The sequence below is a fragment of the Saimiri boliviensis genome, chromosome 10 (assembly GCF_048565385.1).
Source record: "Saimiri boliviensis isolate mSaiBol1 chromosome 10, mSaiBol1.pri, whole genome shotgun sequence".
NCBI classification, from domain to species: Eukaryota; Metazoa; Chordata; class Mammalia; order Primates; family Cebidae; genus Saimiri; species Saimiri boliviensis.
The window spans coordinates 73,469,313-73,492,249 of record NC_133458.1 but is presented as its reverse complement, the minus strand read 5'-3'; positions in this window follow the sequence as shown (position 1 = coordinate 73,492,249).

The following is a 22,937-nucleotide window of genomic DNA, read 5'->3' as shown; positions in this document are numbered from 1 at the left end:
CAGAGTGAAAAGCCAACCTACAGATTAGGAGAAATTATTCACAAACCATACATTTGATGAGGTGTTGATATCCAAAATATATAGAAACTTAACTAATAACAAGAAAAAAAAATTATCAAAAGGACAAAAGCCTTGATAGACATTTTTAAAAAGAAGACATATGAATAGTCAGCAGGGGTATATAAACGTGCTAAAAATCACTAATTATCAAGGAAATGCAGATCAACACCACAATGAGATATCACCTCATATCTGTTAGAATAGTTATTATCAAAAAGATGAAAGATAACAAACTGTTGGTGGGGATGAAGACAAAAGAGAAAACCCTTTCACGCTGTTGGTGAGTACATGATATAATATAACCATTATGGAAAACAGTATGGAGGTTCCTCAAAAAATTAAAAATGGAACTACTATATGATCAAGCAACCCAACTTCTGGGCATATATTGAAAGATTATCAGCATGTCAAAAGAGTCATCTGCACTCCCATGTTCACTGCGGCATTATTCATGTTAGTCAAGATATAGAATCAATCAAAGTGTCAATGGATATATAAAGTGGAATATTATTCAGCCATAAAAAGGAAGGCGATCCTGTCATTTACAACAATATATATGAATGCAGAGAACATCATGCTAAGTGAAATAAGCCAGGCACAGAAACATAAGTAGTAACATGATCTCACTTATATGTGGAATATGTAAAAGTCAACCTCATAGAAGCAGAGAGTAGCATTATGCTACCAGAGGGTAGGGGATGAGGCAAAGGGAGAGATGTTGGTCAGCACATCCAAAGTTTAGTTAGGCAAAATGAAAGTTGTGGAGATCTAATGGACAGCATAATGACTATAGTTAATAATACTGTATTGTATACTTGAAATTTGCTAAAAGAGTAGATTTTAAATGTTCTTACTACATACACACACATACACAAAATGTTAACTATGTGAGGGGATGGATATGCTAACTAGCTTGACTGTAGTAATTATTTCACAATGTGAATATTTATCAAAACATCATTTAGTGCACCATAAATATATACAATTTTTATTTGTTAGTTATACTTCAATAAAGCTGGAAAAAAGTAAGAACAATAATAAACCATTTACATTTTAACATAAATAATAATTTTTAAAAGAAATAATTATGTTTTCCCAACATAAATATTAGTTATGAGTGATACTGTCTACAAATTTTGTAATCTCTTTTATGTTTGACCCAGAAGATAGCAGGTCATTCTCATGTCTGCTTCTGTTTCTAATATGCTGTGATACACTGTGTTAGTTAAGCACTTGAAGAGACTCTGGCCTCGTGCAGATGTATAGCTGGAAAAGGGAGTAGTATTTTAATGGCCTTTTTAGATAATTGTGAATATTTTTTGATATGACACCAAACTGTTTAAGTACTAGTTTACTAAAGGTTTGTTATAATGTGGAAACAGAAATGGTATCAACGAGCTTTTTGTACTCTGTACATTAGGGTGTATGAAAGTGAAAAATTCAGATACTATCTTATATTATGAAAACAGCTTTGACATCATGGACTTTTTGAAAGGATCTCTTTGAGAACTTTAATTGCTACTGTAGACCAAAAATAAAAATAGTTTAACATGCACCTAACAGGCATAGGACATCCTCTTAAATTTTGGCCTGAGGAAGACTCATGAAAATTTACTACGATGAGGCATCATTTAACAAGACCTGCAGTCTCAAAGATTTATATAGAAAGATTGTAAGAAGAGGGAAGGGTAACTAGGCAGACAGATTCAGCTTTATAATTTCTCCAGAAACCAAAGTCTTTCTGAACAGAAACCAACTTGAGAATTAAAGCTTATCCACAGCATCCCTGTGCAGCAGAGGGGATTTAAGGAAGCACCTAAAGTAAGGCATCAAAGGATTCTACCCAAGCTCACAAAGTCCCTGCCCTGTAGTTCACTTCTGCCATTCTCAAAGTTTTTATTCTTTCACATTCAACCAAAACCTGCACCAAACTGTTGTGTAAATTGAGACTCAGTCTCAGGATTTACCATAAGGCTCTGTTGCTTATCAAAATTGGACCACAGAAAGGAAGGAGGCCTACACATTAGTTAGAGACTGGGGATCACCCTAATGAACCTTTTTTGGTTAATTGAGAGAAAATTATAGTTGCGGGAAAAGCTTGAGCTGAGTTATAATGAAAGCTGTCCTTGGACCACGTTCTGCCATGTATATAAGAAGGCATAACATAGTATATTTGACATTTGCTGTTAGCTTGATGAAGCCCGAGCTCTCTGTTCTTTAAGGTGCTCTGAACACCACCTTGCATGAAAGGTTCTTTCAGGATCAATATAACAATATTTCAGAGTCATGATATGGTGCACCCTAGACAAAACATCAGTCAATTTCAGTTTTACTGAAACCAATGACTGATCCCAGGACTGTTTAGAGATCAAAGTTAGGTGCTATCCCCATCGGTACAAGCTGGAGGGCTCGTGAGATTTAAATAATTTTTATTCAGTCTCCAATAAATTCCTCATTTTCTAGTCCAATGATAAAATTTTAGTTTTATTCTTTCTTGGTCCCAGTTCGATGCTATTAACCGATCCTAAAACTTTTGAAACACTTTCCTCCATTGCTTCTAGATCACCACTTTGTAGGAATCTTCTCTGTCCCTTGTGCTTACACTTTCCTGATGTGTTTGGTTTATCATTCTCTCCTTACTCATAATTCTCTCATCACTCCTAAAATACTGTCATTTCTAAGGTCTGCCCTTTAATTTCAACTTTTGCTCTTGCAGGATGATTGTTTCCACTCTTTAAATATACCGATGACCTTGAAAATTTGCCATTTCTGAGCAATTATTATGTTCCAGGAACTGTTGATCTCTTTATACATTTTATTTCTTTAAAATTTTACGGCAACCTAATCATTCTTTTTAGCATCCCTGTTTTGCATGAGGCTCAAAAACGTTGCATGCCTTGTTCAAGTCACAGCTTGGAGGAGCTGGGATTTTATCCTAGATGTGATTACAAAACGGTTGCCTTAAACTTACCATATGCCACCCAACATACTGCCTACTCAGATTTCCATCTTGAACCTGAGAGCGTGTCTTCACACCTTTGGAGCACATTAGAGACATTGGTTTAAATGTTTTTAAATATAGATGTCTTTGTCTTTCCTGATTCTTAGAGGATTAAAATCTTGGCAGATGGTCTGATGCATGCATCTTTATGTTCAACTTTCTATTAGAACATCACCAGGATGCTTCCCAAGAACTTTGATTTTAGCCAAAATAAAACTGCATACACATTTTCCCAAATCTCCCCTTGTATTTCTTACATTGTTAATATATCATCCTTCACACAAAGGTAGATATTTAGGAGTCATCCAAGAGCCCTTGTCCTCTCTCACTCTTCTTATCCTTTTGGCTCCAAGTCCTATAAAATTTACCCCAGAGATGTCTGGACGTCTCCACTTGTACTGCCATCATCTATTATCTCCTAACTAGTCTCCTTATTTCTAGTCTCTCCACATTCTAAGTCTGTCCTGCATCTTGCTGCTAAGGTCACTTTAGTTTTTCTAAGAAGTGTCTTTGTGTGACCATGTTAATAATTCTTTTATTGTTTTGCATAAGGAAAATGAGGCAGAAAGAGATTGAATATCTGGTCAAAATATTATAAAGTGAAAGCATCATGGCAGTTTAATGGCACATTGGCCATTCTTGAATTTTACCTCTGCTATTTAACCTTCTGAACTGTACTTCGGATGTGAGTAGATGCAGGTGATACTTCAGGAAATCAGAAAACATGGATAGGGGACTGGTGGGCTAAATAAGTTGATTTCTCTTTTTCCTCATTTTGAATTTTAATGCTTAAAAATAGAATTTCTAGTGTAATATTCTGAAATGAAGAGAAACAAGGAATCAGTCATATAGACTAAGTATTAATTTAAAAATAAATTTTAGGCCGGGCGCGGTGGCTCAAGCCTGTAATCCCAGCACTTTGGGAGGCCGAGGCGGGTGGATCACGAGGTCGAGAGATCGAGACCATCCTGGTCAACATGGTGAAACCCCGTCTCTACTAAAAATACAAAAAATTAGCTGGGCATGGTGGCGCGCGCCTGTAATCCCAGCTACTCAGGAGTCTGAGGCAGGAGAATTGCCTGAACCCAGGAGGCGGAGGTTGCGGTGAGCCGAGATCGCGCCATTGCACTCCAGCCTGGGTAACAAGAGCGAAACTCCGTCTCAAAAATAAATAAATAAATAAATAAATTTTAAATAGTGGGCCTCACTTCAAAAACATAAAGATTTGAGGATACATATACATTAGTTGGTAATCTAGTTGTGTTTTTCAACTTGTGAGGCATGGATCCTGAATAGTTTAGGAATTATATAGCAAGGAGTTGGTGAACCTGAATGTTGCTGTCTCATTGTCTATAAATGGAAAAAAAAGTTAACTGATACATCTATGAAAATGATTTTTCAGATGTGTAGAATGGCAAATGAAATACAAACTTAAAAGTGTAACAAAAGTCAGGGCCAGGCGTGGTGGCTCACGCCTGTAATCCAAGCACTTTGGAGGCCAAGGCAGGCGGACCACCTGAGGTCCAGAGTTCAAGACCTGCCTAACCAACATGGTAAAACCCCATTAAAAAAAAAATTACTTTAAAAGTGTAACAAATGTCATAGTAGGTTGTTTCATTATGAGTTTTTCTGTCAGTGGATACCCAATTACAACTATTCTCATGTAAGCAGTTTGTTTACTATTTTGATGTTGGGAAAGGACCTCACATACCTGAAAAAGTTAAGATGTATTGCTTTCCTGACGAAAAGACTCCCTGTTCAATAAATGATGCTAGCATAAGTGGCTAGTGATATGCAGAAGATTGAAGCTGGACCCCTTCCTTACACTATATACAAAAATCTACTCAAAATAAGTTAAAGACCTAAACATAAAACAAAAAACTATAAAAACTCTGGAAGAAAATCTAGGCAATACCATTCAGGACATAAGCGTGGGCAAAGATTTTATGATGAAAATGCCAAAAGCGATTGCAACAAAAGCAAAAATTGACAAATGGGATCTAATTAAACTAAGAAGCTTCTGCATAGCCAAAGAAACCATCAACAGAGTCAAGAGACAACCTACAGAATGGAAGAAAATTTTTGCAATCTATCCATCTGACAGAGGTTTAAATCAGAATCTACAAAGAACTTAAACATATTTACAAGAGAAAAACAAACAACCCCATTAAAAAGTGTGCAAAGAACCTGAACAGACACTTCTCAAAAGAAGACATACATGTGGCAAATGAACATGCAAAAAAAGCTCAACATCACTGATATTAAAAAAAGCACATCAAAACCACAATGAGACACCATCTCACAGAAGTCAGAATGGCTTTTATTAAAAAGTCAAAAAACAAAAGATGCTGGCAAGTTTGCAGAGAAAAAAGAACATTTTACCCTGTTGGAGTGTCAGTTAGTTTAACCATTGTGGAAAACAGTGTGTTGATTCCTCAAAGACCTAGTGGCAGAGATACCATTTGACCCAGCAATCCCATTACTGGGTATATACCCAAAGGAATATAAATCATTCTTTTCTAAAGATACATGTACATGTATGTTCATTGCAGCATTCACAATAGCAAAGATATGGAATCAATCTAAATGCTTATCAGTGACAGACTGGATAAAGAAAATGTGGTACATATACACCATGGAATTCTATGCAGTCATAAAAAGGAATGAGATCATGTCCTTTGCAGGGACATGGATGAATTTGGAAGCCATTAGCCTTAGCAAACTAACACAGGAACAGAAAACCAAAAACTGCATGTTCTCACTTATAAGTGGAATCTGAATGATGAGAACACACAAACACATTGCAGTAAACAACACACAATAGGGCCTGTTGGGAGTGCAGGGGTAGGGAGAACATCAGGAATAATTGCTAATGGATACTGGGTTTAATACCTGGGTAATGGGATTTCTGTACAGCAAACCACATGGCACACATTTACCTATGTAACAAACCTGCACATTCTAAACATGTACTCTTGGACTTAAAAGAAAAGTTGAGGCCGGGCACGGTGGCTCACGCCTGTAATCCCAGCACTTTGGGAGGCCGAGGCAGGTGGATCACGAGGTCAAGAGATCGAGACCATCCCGGTCAACATGGTGAAACCCCGTCTCTACTAAAAAATACAAAAAAATCAGCTGGGCGTGGTGGCGCGTGCCTGTAGTCCCAGCTACTCGGGAGGCTGAGGCAGGAGAATTGCCTGAACCCAGGAGGCGGAGGTTGCGGTGAGTCGAGATCACGCCATTGCACTCCATCCTGGGTAACAAGAGCGGAACTCCGTCTCAAAAAAAAAAAAAAAAAAAAAAAGAAAAGTTGAAGAATAAATAATTAAATAAAAATTTAAAAAGATGGATTTAAGACTTAAATGTAAAACCCAAAACTGTAAAAACCCTGGAAGGCAACCTAGGCAATACCATCCTGGACCTAGGAATGGGCAAAAATTTCATGACAAAGACACCAAAAGCAAACACAACAGAAGTAAAAAATGACAAATGAGATCTAATTAAGTGTAAGAGCTTCTGCACAGCAAAAGAAATGATCAACAGAGTAAGCAAACAACCTACAGAATGGGAGAAAATACTTGCAAACTATGCATCAACCACATGTCTAATATCCAGCATCTATAAGGAACTGACATTTATAAGAGAAAAACAAGCAACCCTCTTAAAAAGTGGGCCAAGGGCATGAACAGACACTTTTCAAAAGAAGACATACATGTAGCCAAGAAACTTATGAGAAAAGCTCAATATCACTGATCATTAGAGAAATGCAAATCAAAACCACAATGAGATACCTTCTCACACCAGTTAGAATGATTATTACTACAAAGTCAAAAAATAACAGATGCCGGCGAGGTTGCAGAGAAAAGGGAATCCTTACGTACTATTGGTGGGAGAGTAAATTAGTTCAGCCATTGTGGAAAGCAGTATGGTGATTCCTCAGGGAGCTAAAAGCAAAATTAGCATTCGACCCACTAATCCTATTACTGAGTATATACCCAGAGTGATATAAAACATTCTACCAAAGCCACATGCATGAGAATGTTCATTCCAGCACTATTCACAATAACAAAGACATGGAATCAGCCTAAATGCCCATCAATGACAGATTGGTTAAAGAAAATGTGGTATATATACGCCATGGAATGTTATGCAGCCATAACAAAGAACAAGATCATGTCTCTTGCAGGAGTATGGATGGAGCTGGAGGCTATCATCTTTAGCAAACTAATGAAGGAACAGAAAACCAAATACTGCAAGTTCTCACTTGTAAGAGGGAGCTAAATGATAAGACCTTATAAACACAAGGAAACAGCAGACACTCAGGTTTACTTGAAGTGGGAGGGTGGGATGAGGGAGAGGAACAGAAAAGATAACTATTGGATTCTAAGCTTAATATCAGGATGATGTAATAATAGGTAAAACAAACCCCCATGACATGTGTTTATCCATGTAACAAACCTTCACACGTTCCTTCAAACCTAAAATAAAAATTAAAAGAGATGATCCATTGTTTTTGTTGATATTTATTTTTTAAATGCACAGTTACAAAAGTTTCAAATAAAAATGTTAAAACGAAGATGGATATAGTAGTTTGGAGTTTCTGGAAAGTTCTAGGCTTAAAATACAAATTTAGGAGTTACCAGCATATAATTTATTTTAAGTCACAAGACTGGATTAGATTATTGAGTGAGGAGTGTAGATTTAAAAATATATATCGGATAAGTCTAAGGACTAAGCTTAGTGCTCTTCAATATTAAGAGGTCAAGATGATAAGAAGGAACAGAAAAGGAGAATCGGAGAGTGGCTGTTGAAAAAAGAGGAAAGTCAAGAGAACGTGCACTCTGGAAACTGAATGAATCAAATATTTAAAGAAAAAGGGTGATTAGCTGTATCAAATGTTGCTAATCGTGCGTCTAAGATGAAGACTGAGAATTGACCATTGTATTTTGCAGTGTGGAGGTCCCTGGTGACTCTGACAAGAGTTTGGTGGAATGCCAGGGAGAAACCATTTTGGAGTAGGTGTAAGAGAGAATGCAAAAAAAATGGAAATGGGGAATATAGACCAAGCATTGGACAAGTTTTGCTGTGAAGGTAAAGAGACAAATGGAGCAGAAGTAGAATGGAGAAAGAAGTTGAGCTGTAGAGTTATAAAGTCAAGAGATTTGTTGTTGTTGTTGTTATTGTGTGGTTTTTTTGTTTTTGTTTTTTTTTTTTTTTTACTTTTTTTAAGATGGGAGAAATACTAGCATGGTCACACACTGAGGGGAAGGTTCCTAAAGAAATCCACTTCAGCTGTGTTAATATTAATAATCAGTCCCTTACTGGGTTTTAGCTAGATTATATTCACTCTTTTAGAATTATACGGCTATTTTAAATAATTAAGCTTTCAGACTGATAGGAAAGCTGAATACTGTCCCTGTACACTGCCTCTACCCTATCTTTCTTTAAATTAATGTTTGTTCGGGTCAACAAAGACATCCTCACTGACAGATCTAATGGTTAATTTTCTGCTGCTTATCTACTTACTATGATTCTGACTGTCCTCTTACTTGTTGGAACTCTTTCACTGGCTTCCAGATTACCACCCAATCCTGATTCTCCTTCCCCCCATCTCTATGTGTTCTTAGTCTCTTTTGCCTGCTCCAGCTCTGCCTGCCCCTCCTGGGTTGGAAAACCCAAGGCCCTGTCTTTGATTCTTCATCTCACATACTTCAGGGTCATTAGCTTCCATCCTGGCTTAAATTCTAACTCTATTCATGACTCAATAACCTATGTAAAAGTAACGGCATCTAACATTACTGAGCAATTACTGTAGTACTTGTTCCAGGCACTTTGCTAACTGCTGCCCTGCCTGTCTCTCCCAATCCATACCAAATACTCTTCTGAGAATCACTGTCTTCATTTTAAAATGAGGAAATATATGTTCAGTAAGGCTGCAAATCTTTCCTAATCCCATGACAGAGCTTTGATTCAACTCATCGTCTATTTGATTCTGAAACTGTTGTTATAGATACTATATTTATTATCTTCTAAACCTCTAACTCAGATCTCCTTAGTTTTAGGCTGTGACATCCAACTACCTACTGGATGTAGCTCAGGCACTTCTGCCTTAGTAGATATGAAACTAAATTCATATTACTTGTCCCTCATTTCAACCCCTTTTCTACCCTCCAATTGTCCCTATTTCAACACCTTCTTCTCTAATATTTCTTATTTCTTGTCATGATTTCTCCTTTAGACCATCCCCTAAGAACACTTTGGATTTTTTCTCTCCCTTATCCTCATCTCCGTTGGTCTCACAGAGGCATCTCTACATCCCAGTGCAGCTGACATTCCCCTCTGCTTCCTAACTGACCTCTGGCTGCTGGGCTCCCAACTCCAGCTGGTTCTCCCTACAGCTGTCAAAGTTAGCTTTTCAAAAAATCAATCTCATAATTCCACTCCACCTAAAAATCTCCCATGGCCCTTGTCACCTACAGAACCATTTGTGTTCTTAGAGGATTTCTCTATAAATGGCCTTGCCTTCTTTACCTATCAGATACATAATGAATATATGTGAAGAATTGTCGTGGACCGTCCGGGACGGGTAGGCACGTCTGCCCGGGGGTCTCTCGACCTGCAAGAGGGTCCCAATACCTGGAAGAGGGAGTGCGCCTGGAAAATTAATAAAGACAGAGAGAGAGAAAGCGAGGCATCTGGAGGGCTGATAGGCTGTGCCTAAACAGCAAATTTTATTTTTCAAAGGCCAGGAATAAATACACTTTCTTGGCTCTGGTTTACGTCATAGTAAGAGGAATGCAAATGTATGCCTCACATGGCCTATACAATAGAGAAGTCAGATATGCAATCAATGGTTGTAAAAAGTAACAAAATTTTCTACAATCACAAAGTTTGTTTCCAAACATTATTCACAAAGCTTGTTTATATCCAAACATTATTCACAAAGCTTGTTTATATCCAAACATTATTCCTCCTGGCTGCAGGTATCTCTGGTTTGACCTTGTTTTAGAACTGAGATGTGAAAAGGTTTTTTGGTTTTGCTCATCAGAATATCTTTCAGTCAGATTCTCCTTTGTCTACTCCTGACTCAGCTTAACTCAACTTCCCCATTCAGGAATCTGAGTCAGGAATCAAAGCCATCCCTTATGGTGGCATTTTGCTTTGCAAATATCGACAGTTAAACCATTATCTAGGGTACAAGGCAGTTAGGTAAGTAAAGGTTAAAACTTATTCTTAAAGTCATAAAAAGGTTAAAAGCAGGAACCGTTGCTGGTAGGGGGTTACTCGGTCTAGCAGCAACGCATAATTTTAGGCCCAAAACGATATTGTGGTTGATATTAGAAACTGATCATTCATCTTTCAGTTCCTATATTTCCGGATAGCTTGACTGCCTCCAGTAGGAAACTGTGTTTGGGATCAAACTCACCGTATAGTGAGACTCACGCCTTTTAGGGGTCTCACACGGGAGTGTTCCCCACAAAGAATTGTATTTTAAGATATATGTAGATACTTCTTATGCTGAAGAAAACAAAATGAGTTTCAAAATCTTTACTAAATTTTAAATAAATTCATTAAATTAAAAATAAATTATCCACATGGTGTGGTGGCTCATACCTGGAATCCTGGCTCTTTGAAAGGCTGAAGAAGAAAGATTGCTTGAACCCAGCAGTTTGAAACCAGCCTGGACAACATGGGGAAACCCCATCTTTTCAAAAAATTAGCTGGGCATGGTGGCACAGGCCTGTAGTCCCAGTTACTGGGAAAGCTGAGGTGGGATGATCACCTGAGCCTGGGAGGTCAAGGCTGCAGAAAGCTGAGATTGTGTCACTGCACTCCATCCTGGGTAACAGAGCAAGACCCTGTCTCAAAAAAAAAAAAAAAAAAAAAGGGGAAAAAAATTATCACTCATTGTTTTTCAATGGGGAACTAAATACACAATTGTCATGTGAGTCTGCTCAATTTTTTTGACATTAATAAAGATACTCTTATTCATAACTACATACTGATTTTATTATTTTTATGTAAAAGCTCTCATTTTAAATAATACTCTCCATCATATCTGTTCTCTGACCGTGGACCTTGTGACTAGGTCATGTTAATTCTGCATAATAAACTTTGGTAATGTATGAGTGACAGAGTGGAAATAGGTCATTGGTGTTGGGGAAGATGGGGATACTGACATTAGAGTCTTCAAAACTGGAATGGAATAAATTCCACATTCTAAAAAGCTCAATTAAAATAATTAAAAATTCCCTGTGGTCTTTTATTAACTTCCAAAAGAGGCATTCAGGTGAAGCCTGAATATACAGTATAGTAACATACTATATGCAACTGGGACTAGACCTCAGTATTCTAGCCTCCTAACTTGGCATTGTTAACATGGCTTGAAGGGGCCAGTAGGAGCTCACAGCCTGGTAGGAGACTCATACCTCAACTCAGTTTCTAATCTTATAAGCTGAAACATCAGCTGTGAGAGAGGTGGAAGCTTCAGAAAGAAAGAATGCATTTTCCTGGGAACCATAAGAAAAGCTTCATCTAATCTTCTATGGTAAAAGGAGAACATTCTATGTTTCTCACATTTTCCACTTCAACTCATTACTTAGTAATTCAACAGATATTTATGTGGTAACAACTTGGCCAGGTGGTGTTTGAGTTGATCTGAAAAATCAGGGTTTACAATCAAAGGAGGAGGGTGAAATGAAATGTAGAGGAGGATAATAACAAGTAGTGATTATATCCCTAAAAGAAATATAAACAAATCCAGAAGCATCTTCTCTTATATAATAGCAAATTGGGCAAACTCCTAATAGCCAGAGATGAGGTTCCTTCTCTTACCCTCTGAAATAAGGAACTATTAAGAAGATTTTTTTCTTTTATTAAAATTCAGAGTAATTTTTTTCTGTCTGGCTCACAGATGTAGCTTTAATACTTCCCTTTCTTTCTGCCACTCGATTCTCCTTTTCCCCCACCTCTTCTGACCGGTGTGAGATATTATCTTATTGTGGTTTTGATTTGCATTTCTCTGATGATTCGTGTTGTTGAACATTTTTTCACATGCTTCTTGGCTGCATGAATGTCTTTTATGGAAGTGTCTGTTTATGTTCTTCGCCCACTTTTTAACGGGGTTGTTTGTTCTTGCTTGCAAAACTAGTAAGATTTTGCCTTAGGTGAAATCTTCCTGGAAGCAGCAAGCTCTTTCAGAAATGAGGTACTGCCTGGTATTCATTCATATGCCAAACAAGCAGACTTGGAGGTGAGGAGGAAGATGGATGAGGGGGAAGAGGGGTGGATGGTGGGTGGTTTGATGAGAGGAGGTCAGAGGGAAATCTGGAAGCAGCTGAATATTGAAGCGTTGTCTGCTACACCCTGGCTGTTCCTCTGTAGCCTCTCTCCTCCGGGTCTCACAGCACTCTGCTTCACTGAAGAGCCTCAGTCTTCCTGGAAAGTTCATATCCCCACTGCTCACTCCCATTGGACACAAAGGGATGCTGAGCTGTGCTTGGGGACCCCCCCTCTTTTTTTAAAGAGTTTCACAACTATTTTATTTTATTTTTTAAACTTTTATTTCAGGTTTGAGGGCACACACATGCAGGTTTGTTAAATAGGTAAATTGCATGTTGCAATGGAGGGGTGGTTGGTGTACAAATTATTTCATCACCCAGGTAATGAGCATAGGACTTGATAGGTAGTTTTTCAATGCTGACCCTCCTCCCACACTCCACCCTTGAGTAGGCCCCAGTGTCTGTTGTTCCCCTTTTTGTATCCATATGTACTGAATATTTAACTTCCACTTATAAGTGAGAACATGGGGCATTTGGTTTTCTGTTCCTGTCTCTGTTAGTTTGCTTAGGATGATGGCCTCCAGCTGCATCTATGTTGATCACTGTTGTTACAAAGTAGTATCTCATTTTTATGGCTGCATAGTATTCCATGGTATATATGTACCATATTTTCTTTATACAGTTGATGGACATTTAGGTTGATTCCATGTCTTTGCTATTGTGAATAGTGCTGCCATGAACATAGGTGTGCATATGTCTTTATGGTAGAATGATTTATGTCCCTTTGAGTATACACCCAATAATGACATTGCTGGGTCAGATGGTAATTCTGACTTAAGTTCTTTTAGAAATCACCAAACTGTTTTCCATAGTGTCTGAACTTATTTACCTTCTCACCAACAATGTGTAAGCATTCCTTTTTCTGTGTAGCCACACCAGCATCTGTTGTTTTTTAGCATTTTAGTAATAGCCATTGCAGCTGGGCATGGTGGCTCATACTTTGGAAGGCAAAGATGGGCAGATCACTTGTGGTCAGGAGGTCGAGACCAGCCTGGCCAACATGGTAAAAACCCTGTCTCTACTAAAAATACAAAAATTAGCCGGGTGTGGTGGCGCAAACCTGTAGTCCCAGCTACTTAGGAGGCTGAGGGATGAGAACTGCTTGAACCCGGGAGGTGGAGGTTGCAGTGAGCCAAGGGAGCACTACTACACTCTAGTCTTGGTGACAGAGTGAGACTCTGTCTGAAATAATAATGATGATAGTAATAATAGTAGCCATTGTGACTGGTATGAGATGATACCTCATTGTAGTTTTGATTTGCATTTCTCTAATGATTAATGATGTTGAGCATTTTTCATACGCTTATTGGCCACATGAATTTTTCTTTTGAAAAGTATCTGTTCATGTTATTTACCTATTTCTTAATGGGACTGTTTTTTGCTCATTGATTTGTTTGAGCTCCTTATAATTTCTGGATATTAGACCTTTGTTGGATGTGTAGTTTGCAGATATTTTTTCCCATTCTGTAGCTTGTCTGTTTACTCTGTTGATAGTTTCTTCTGCTGTGCAGAAGATCTTTAGTTTAATTAGGTCCCGTTTATCAAATCTTGCTTTTGTTGAAATTGCTTTTTTTTTTTTTTTTTTTTTTTTTTTTTGAGACGGAGTTTCGCTCTTGTTACCCAGGCTGGAGTGCAATGGCGCGATCTCGGCTCACCGCAACCTCCGCCTCCTGGGCTCAGGCAATTCTCCTGCCTCAGCCTCCTGAGTAGCTGGGATTACAGGCATGCACCACCACGCCCAGCTAGTTTTTTGTATTTTTAGTAGAGACGGTGTTTCACCATGTTGACCAGGATGGTCTCGATCTCTCGACCTCGTGATCCACCCGCCTCGGCCTCCCAAAGTGCTGGGATTACAGGCTTGAGCCACCGCGCCCGGCCTGAAATTGCTTTTGATGTTGGGACCCTTTTGCATGGAGGAGGTTTAAAATAATAGAGATGGGGCCTTGCTATGTTGCCCCAGCTAGTCTCATTGTCTCCTGGATGAGAAGAATCCAGGGGGTGTTATAGGGGCCATGTTCTGTTTTCCCACCTCACAGCTCCCAAGCTTGCACCTGCCAATAAATAGACACCTTTTCCTAAAAATAAAATGAATAAAAACCCACAGAAAAGTATAATTTACACAATTAAATGCATTGCTCAAACTTTATCATAGACTGGGCACAGTGGCTCATGCTATAATCCCAGCACTTTGGGAAGCTGAGGTGGATGGATTGCTTGAGCCCATGAGTAATCCTCCCCAGATTAATGAGCCTAGCCTGAGCAACATGTCAAAACCCCATCTCTACTAAAAATTTTAAAAAAAGAAAAAGAAAAAATTAAATACCCACGCTTGGTGGTGTGTTGCTATAGTCCCAGCTACTTGGCAGGCTGAGGTGAGAGAATTAATTACCTGAGCCTAGGAGGTTGAGGCTGCTGTGAGCCAGGATCACACCACTGCACTCAAGCCTGGGAAATGGGAGTGAGACCCTGTCTCAAAAAAACCCCCCACAAAATAACAACAAGAAAACCCAAATTTTATCAAAACTCAAATAATAGAGAAAAGAATGCCCCAGAATCCAACCATCTTAGCCAGATAACAACAGCTTTTTTTAAAAGTGCAATTTCTACTCTATATCCTTTGCCCAATTTTGAAATATTTTAAATCGTGAATCAGTGGTTCTCAACTCTGGCTCATCTGAAAAGGGAATTTTTACAGGGCACGGATGACCATACTCTACCTTGACCTGGAGAATCAGAATTTCAAGAAACTGATTTTAAAATGAGCCCAAGGGCAACATTCCAATGTTGGAGACAACATCAGTCACTGTGCAGCAGCTATGTTGTGTGGGGTAAATACCCAGGGTTCGTCATCTCATGCCAAGAAAATTTAGGACATGGACACACTAGGAGTGGAGGTTTAACAGGCAAAAGGAAAAGAAAGAAAGACAGCTCTCTTTCTAGTGAGAGAGACGGGACTTATGAGAGGAAAAGGCTGGTCTGTGGCAGATGGGCCGGATTTTATAGTCAGGCTTAAGGAGGTGGTGTCTAATTTACATAGGGCTCACAGATTGATTTGATCAGGTATGACGTATGGGGGGAGGGGCATCAAGGGCAGACTGGCTGACCCATCTACCCTAATCTTATTATGCAAATGAACTTTCCTATTGGTGGCACCATCTTGTCTGTTCCTTACTGTACACTTGGCTGACAAAGAGAAGGGAAGATGGAGCCACCATCTTGAACATGATTGGCACAGCTGCCAGCATTGTCTGCAGCTTGATTTTACAGGCTGCTCTTTGTTAGAAAGGAAAATAATTTCGGGCTGCTTTTCATTAAAAAGAAAACCTTACCAAGGACTTTTGTATCTTCACTATTTGCTCAAGTAATTTCTTCTTAACTCCTGTATCAACCACATTTAAACACATTTTTAAAATTGAGGTAAAACTCACCATTTTAAACTGTCCAATTCAGTGATATTTAGTACATCACAACGTTGTGTGACTGATGTAGTCTTGCAGGCATTTTGAGTTACATCTATTGATATTGTGTAAAACTAGAAAGTTACATTTGCACGAGATAAAATTAAATGCTAAGAAAGTTAATTTTTTCAAACTAGTATTTCTAATGGTTTTTGTTATTTCTATCCCCAGTTCAGTAAGACAGAATTGTAGAAACATCTGGGAATAGTTGGGAGTATTCTGTTCACCTCTTCAGGTCTGAAAGGGTGAGTGAGGCTACCCAAGGTTCTGCAAGAACTTTCTGTATTCAATGCTATGAATTTGGAGGCCAAATTTGAATATAGTCTAATGATAACAAGAACTGATACATTTTGAAAGTTTATTGTGTTCCAACTACACTACCAGTTTGCTAATCTTCACATTATGCCTAAACCTCCCAACAAGCCTGCATAGTTTTTATCTTTTTCCACTTGGCAAGTGAAGAAATTGAGAATCTGAGGGGACTTGCTCAAGGTCCTACAGCTTAAAGGAAATGTAGCTGGGCTTCCCATGTTTGATCTGTATGATACCATAGCCCAGATCCTCTCTCCCTGAACTCTCTAGACTCCATCTTGGTGTTCAAGAATTCAGTTCAGTTCTAATCGTCTACCTGGAGTAAGCATGAACCCCACAGGTTAAGGGCTCAGTCCCACAAGACTGCCCTCACATCAAAAATGAATCCTAAGTCCCAGGCTCCCCATACTTCTGACTGATTGGTTACAAGTTGAGGAATCCCAGAACTCCCTCTTCATATTTGATAATTTGCTGGAACAGCTCACAGAACTCAGGAAGTCACTTTACCTACTATTACCAATTTATTTTAAAGGCTATTACTCAGGAACAGGCAAATGGAAAAGATGCATAGTGTAAGGTATGGGGGTACACAGAGCTTCCACACCCTCTCAGGGTGCACCACCCTCCAAGCCCCTGGCTGTGTTCACCAATCCAGAAGCATTCTGAGTCATCATTTAGGCGTTTTATGAAGGTTTCATTACATAGGCATGATTGATTAAATCATTGGCCATTGTTGATTAACTCAATCTCCAGCCCTTGTCCCCTCCCAGGAGGTTGAGAGGTGCCGCAGAAATTTCCAACCCTCTAATCACTTCGTTGGTTCCTAGGACAACCAGCCCTTATCCTCCAAGAGTCATGTTGTTAACATAAACTCAGATATGGTTGAAAGGAACTTGCTGTGAACAACACAAATGCTCCTATCACCCCTGGCACTCAGGAAATCCCAAGGGTTTTAGAACTCTGTCAGAAGTCAGCATGGTAGCAAGCATCTGTCATTCCAGCTACTCAGGATACTTGGAGTAGTGGGAGGATCACTTGGGCCAGGAGTTCAAGGCTGCAGTGAACTATGATCATGCCACTGGTGAGACCCTGTCTCTTAAAAATTATTATTTTTTAAAAGCTCTGTGTTAGAAACCAAAGACAAAGACCAAGTACATATTTCTTACTATTGCACTCCCAAAACACAGCATGAGAGCTTATGAGCATAACATTAAGTGGAGAAGCTGATCTAAACACGAAGAGACAAGAGTTCTGGGTGTGTGAACCCAATGCATGGAACCAGGGAGGCCAAAACGGAAAAGAGACAGGAGACAGAATGCTAGCCAGAAGGTAGAAGCTAGCTTGAAGTTTTGCTTGTTCACCTGGTAAAATCCTCTCTCCTTGACAGGAAGTTTGCCCGAAGCAAGCTCCATGTGCTCATTGTGGGGAGGCCAGAATAGGCTTCAACCATCACTAGGTGACAGGCATCAAAAATAGGGTCAAGCTAAAGAGAGTGGTGAAATGTATTAGGAGGCCAGTAGTAGCAGTGCCAGTGGGAAAGTGTTTAGAGTACCCCCTGATGTTTTGTGGGTTCTAGGTTATTCTCCTGGGTGTTCCTAAGCTACTTGGCCTCTAGTTATTAACTTGGCCAGCATTTATTGGGTGCCAGGCATTGTGCTTGGCTCTGAACTGTGTCAAGAGCAGCAGAGACCTGAGAAAAAGGTAGAGGAGGAAATTATAACTTTCAGGGAAATGGCTATTCTGTAAGAGAAAAACAGCAATTTACTGATTCACTGTAGCCCATTTCCATGGAGTCTGAGCTGGTAAAAGAGCCAAGGTGTCTGGAGGGATGTTTCAGAAGGGCATCTGGTAATTGCATGGACAGTTTTAAATGGTGTCTTGCAAAGTGCGGGCATCCATTAGAATGGAAGGTTGGAGGCTAATTGGCTGAATAGTCCATGAAGAATCTCTTTAGAAAGATTTAAAGAATCTCTTTAATGATTATGTATTTTGCTCCAGCCTGGGTGGTTGTTTGGCAGATGGAGGTGCAAGAGATCCCCTAGTTTAAATATGGCAGGGAGCACATCTGAAATGGAGGCTATGACAATTGCAGAGGCATTTCGGATTGGCAATAGTGCTGCTGCCTGGGCTTCTTGTCTTGGTGGTAGGCATCAAAGGTAGGGTCAAGCTAAAGAGAGTCATTAAGTGTATTAGTTTCCTGGGACTGCTGTAATAAATAACCACAAACCGAGTAGCTTAAAACAACAGAAATTTATTTTCTTGAAGTTCTGGAGACCAGGAGTCCCTCATCAGGGTGTCAGCAGAACCACACTTCCTAAGACACCTCTAGGGAAGATCCCTTCCTTGCCTTTTCCATCTTCTGCTGGCTCCAAATGTTTCTCGACCTGTGACTCCATGACTGCAATCTCTGCCTTCATGTGGCCTCCTCTGTTTCCCTTCTGCGTGTCTCTCTTTAAGAACACTTGTCCTTGGATTTAAGGCCTACCTGGATAATCCAGGGTGGTCTCATCCTAAAGTTCTTCACTTAATTACATCTGCAAAAATGCTTTTTTCCAAATGAAGTCACATTCACAGGTTCTGGGACCTATGTATATATTTTTAGGGGCCACCATTCAACTACTACACCAACTCCTCTACACATTATGTATGTGTTATTATTCTGAATTTCAGACTGTCATTTGCTTGCTCTGATAATTTCCTCTCAGTCCTCCTCACCTTTGTCCTGTCACCAGATGTTCTGTATCACAGCCAGATGCAGTGGGGAGATGTGTTTTTCTGTCTATACTGGAGCCTGATGGCTGAGACATGCCTGTTCTGAAGGATTTCCTGAGAGTGGGGCTAACCCTGCCGTACACTGTGAGTTCGGCTTCTCAGCCAGACAGTTACTTAGCAGTAGACAAAAATAAATCACCTTGAAAAGGTGACCCAAAATGCCCTCAATAAACAGTAACTATCATTGTTATTTTAAAGTCTGCCACAAGTGATCTGGACAGTCTGCATATAGCCTACACCAGGTGCCCGTTTCTTAAAGGAGGCATCCAGGCCATAGAGGCAGCCTTGATATCTAATCACTTTTGCTGTCAGCTTTCTGCACTGCAGATATAGCAGTGAGCATCATTTGTATCTGCTGTCACTGAAACCCTTTGGTACCTCCTAGGAAACACTAGTCCCCATTATGGGGTTATGAACCTAGCTTTGGAGTATTGGGATGGGTGCTGTCATGATGGCCAAGTTAGGGTAAAAGTGAAATGAGTCTTCAGCTGCTGCAACAATGTACTGATGGCTGGATTCCAGCAAGCCTTTCCCCCCTTTTGTGGGTGCTATTTAGAATAGTTATGACTGAGATGCAGTGGATGGGTTGGTCATATCTAACAAGCCTCAGGAATGACTAGATAGTTCTCTTCTGAGGACCTTTCACTATAGCAATGCAGAATGTTTTTGTTTCATCCCAGAGAGATGTTCGTACCATTTTATTCAATGAGAATAATAGAAGACTACTTGGACTATAGCAGAGTATATAGGATGATATTACATAATGCAATGTCCAGACCCCATCATGATATTTTCTCCTCTACTCTGTTTTTCTCCATAGCACTTATCTTCATTTATATATGTAATTTATGTGTCTTGTTGACTTCCCCTGTTCCTCTGCACCATGAATGTAATAAGTTCCATGCCCCAGAACACAAGAGATGCTCAAAACATATTGTTAGTTTAATGAAACAATTAAACCCTTTTTCCTCTGACAATCCTAATCATAACCTCCACACGAAGAAAAAGGGATTAGTCTGGTCTCCAGCTACAAGAAGTCTAACTTTCAGCTGCTAAAAACCCTGTTCACCTCTGCTTGTTGTGTTCAAGAACAGCAAAGAGATCAATATGCCTGTGATGTAATGAACTAGGAAGAGGGAGGTAAGAGATGCATTTGGAAGATGATGAAAGTGGATGTTTGTCAAGCTTCTGGACTCACAATTTTACTGTGATTTTCTTGGGGCTTGTTACTCCAGGGCTCCTGATTCCTAGTTCAGAATCTATAAACAGTATCTATGACGGCTAGACAGGGCACAACCTGGAAATGCTTATGGGAATCCTGTGTGAGGAAGGCTTTTGTCGATTTAATACACATTGTGTTCAGGGACCTGGGCTAGATAATCTTAAATTCACTGTTTTACTTAACACTGTAAAATTCTACATTCATTGCTCATGAAAATGTCCATTTCATCTGTCCCTTTCACTCCCATACTTCTTTAGCCTGCAACCATGCCTCTAATCATCAACCCCTGTTACGCTTTCAACAAATTAGGTCACTTCTGGTTTTACTTGTTTCCCTTTCAACTTGAAATACTCAAGCTCTGTTAGACAGTTTGGATTGGGTTATTTTGTGGTTACAAATGACTCCCAAGTCTCAGACACTTAAGACCAGAAAAGTTTGCTCACTTCAGCTACATATTGATCATGGGTAGGCTGTGACCCTTCTCTACAGAATTCGCATTCTGGGCCCTTGGTTGGTGGAGTTGCTCCTACCTGGAATACTGGCAGAGGAAAAAGACGTATTGTTGAGTTACATCATGGTTCTTAAAATTTCTGCTCACAAGTGACACCTGTCAGTTCTGCTCACGTTTCATTGGCAATAGCAAGTCACCTGGCTACACAGATATCAATGGACTAGATATAGTACAATCCTCCCCCAGGGAGGGGCACTGCATATTTTTGAGTAATAACAGAACATACCAAAAGCGTGTCCCTGCGGAGGCACACTCACTGCACCTGTGCTTCCGAGCCCTCTTATCCTTCTTATACACACACTGTGCCAAACACAGAGCCTGGATCCATCCTCTCCAGGTCTTGATTCCACCTCTCGGAGTGCCCCATGTTGTTGGAGGCTCTGCCCTTGGCACCGGTTCACATTCATAGTTGGGTTTTCCTCCTTTGCTGGACCACGATGATGCTCACTCATCTTTTCTTTTTCCCATCATTAACTCTGACATATGTCTGTTATTTTCAAGCTCACCCTCAGAACATCCCAAACCCTTCAGTACCTGCAGAAGATGAGCCTCCTGTTTTTTCATGGAAAAGAGGGGCCTATAAGTATGAATTCTTTTTAACCTTGTAAACCCTCCTCTGCATTCCTTTTCTCCTCTCTGTTGTTTTTTTATTCCCCAGCACTTATTTAGCATCACTGACATGCTTAGCTTATAAATCTTGAATGATGGTTAACATTAGGTGTCAACTTGATTGGACTGAGAACTGCCTAGAGTATTGTTCCTGAGTATGTTTGTAAGGGTGTTGCCAGAGGAGACTGACCTGTGAGTTGGTGGACTGGGAAGAAAGACCCACCATCAAGGTGGGTGGGCACCAGCCCATCAGCTGCCAGAGCAGCTAGAATAAAGCAGGCAGAGGAAGGTGTGATAACCTTGCTAGCTGAGGCTTCTGGCTCTCTCTATTTCTTCTTCCTGTGTAGGACACTTGCTTCCATTCCTCCTGCCCTTGGACATCAGACTACAGGTTCTTCCACCTTTGGACTCTGAGACTTTTACCAGCGGCTTCCCTGGGGCTCTCAGGCCCTCTGGCTCAGACTGAAGGCTGCACTGTGGGCTTCCCTGGTTTTGAGGCTTTTGGACTTGGTCTGAACCACTACCAGCTTCTCTCTTTCCCTAGCTTGCAGACAGCCTACAGCGGGCCTTTGCCTTGTGATCATGTGAGCCAGTTCTCTCCAATAAACTCCCTTTTACATATACGTGTATCCTATTGGTTCTGTTCCTCTGGAGAACCCTGACTAATACATCCTTTTTTTTCCTCCGCTTCCCTTTCCTCTGCTTCTACACTTACCTAGACCACCAGCATTCCTTCCCTCTTTCCTGTTCGAAGCATGGTATTCTGCCCATTTCCCATGGCTTCCCTCAGTCCTGCTCTGTTTATTCTTCTTGCTCTCTTAAGAGGAAATCCCTGCCTTTTCACTGGCTTTTTCTACTTGGTTTACATACTGGTTTCTGCTGTTCTCAGAGACACACTGAGACCTTTCATGTCTCACTGCCACTTCTTGGAAGGGTTCTCTCTACTGGGTCTGCCTGCTGAGCAGACAGACCTCTCTTGGGGAAACATGGACACTCCTGAGTCACTGAATGTGAGCTGTTTGGTATTGGTATGTTAATTTGTCTTCTTACGCCACTTCCTTAACTTCAAAAGGGAAGAATAATTATTATTTTCCATGACTGGAAATTTATCTTCTTACACCACTTCCTTAACTCCAAAAAAGAATAATAATAATTGTTTTCCATGGTTGATGTGAAAAGTATAAATAACTTCTATGAAATGCATTGCAGTTAGGAGATAATAATCGGCAGTGAATGCCCTTATTAATGTTATTCTATCAGTCTTGGCTCAGATACCATCTGCTCTGTTAGCTCCACTCTGAATTGTATCTAGTTCTTCTCTGGGTTCGTTGTGCTCTATTCTTAACTGCTTTAAAGCAGTAATTATTCAGATTCTAATTAGTGGTCCTTCTCAGTAAATTTTTAATTTTTTAGATTTTTCCCCCCACCCTGCCCCCAGCCTTACCAGTGCTTTTTTGTTTCGTGTATGTGTGTGTGTGTGTGTGTGTGTGTGTGTGTGTGTATGTAGGCTGAATCACTGGTCTTCTATTTGTGGCTAAATAAATATTTTGTTGGAAGAATAAAGAGTTCCCAGTTCCATGGGATCTGCAGTTCTACAAAATGAATATATACATAAATCCCAAAGTGCTGGATTTACAGGCGTGAACCACTG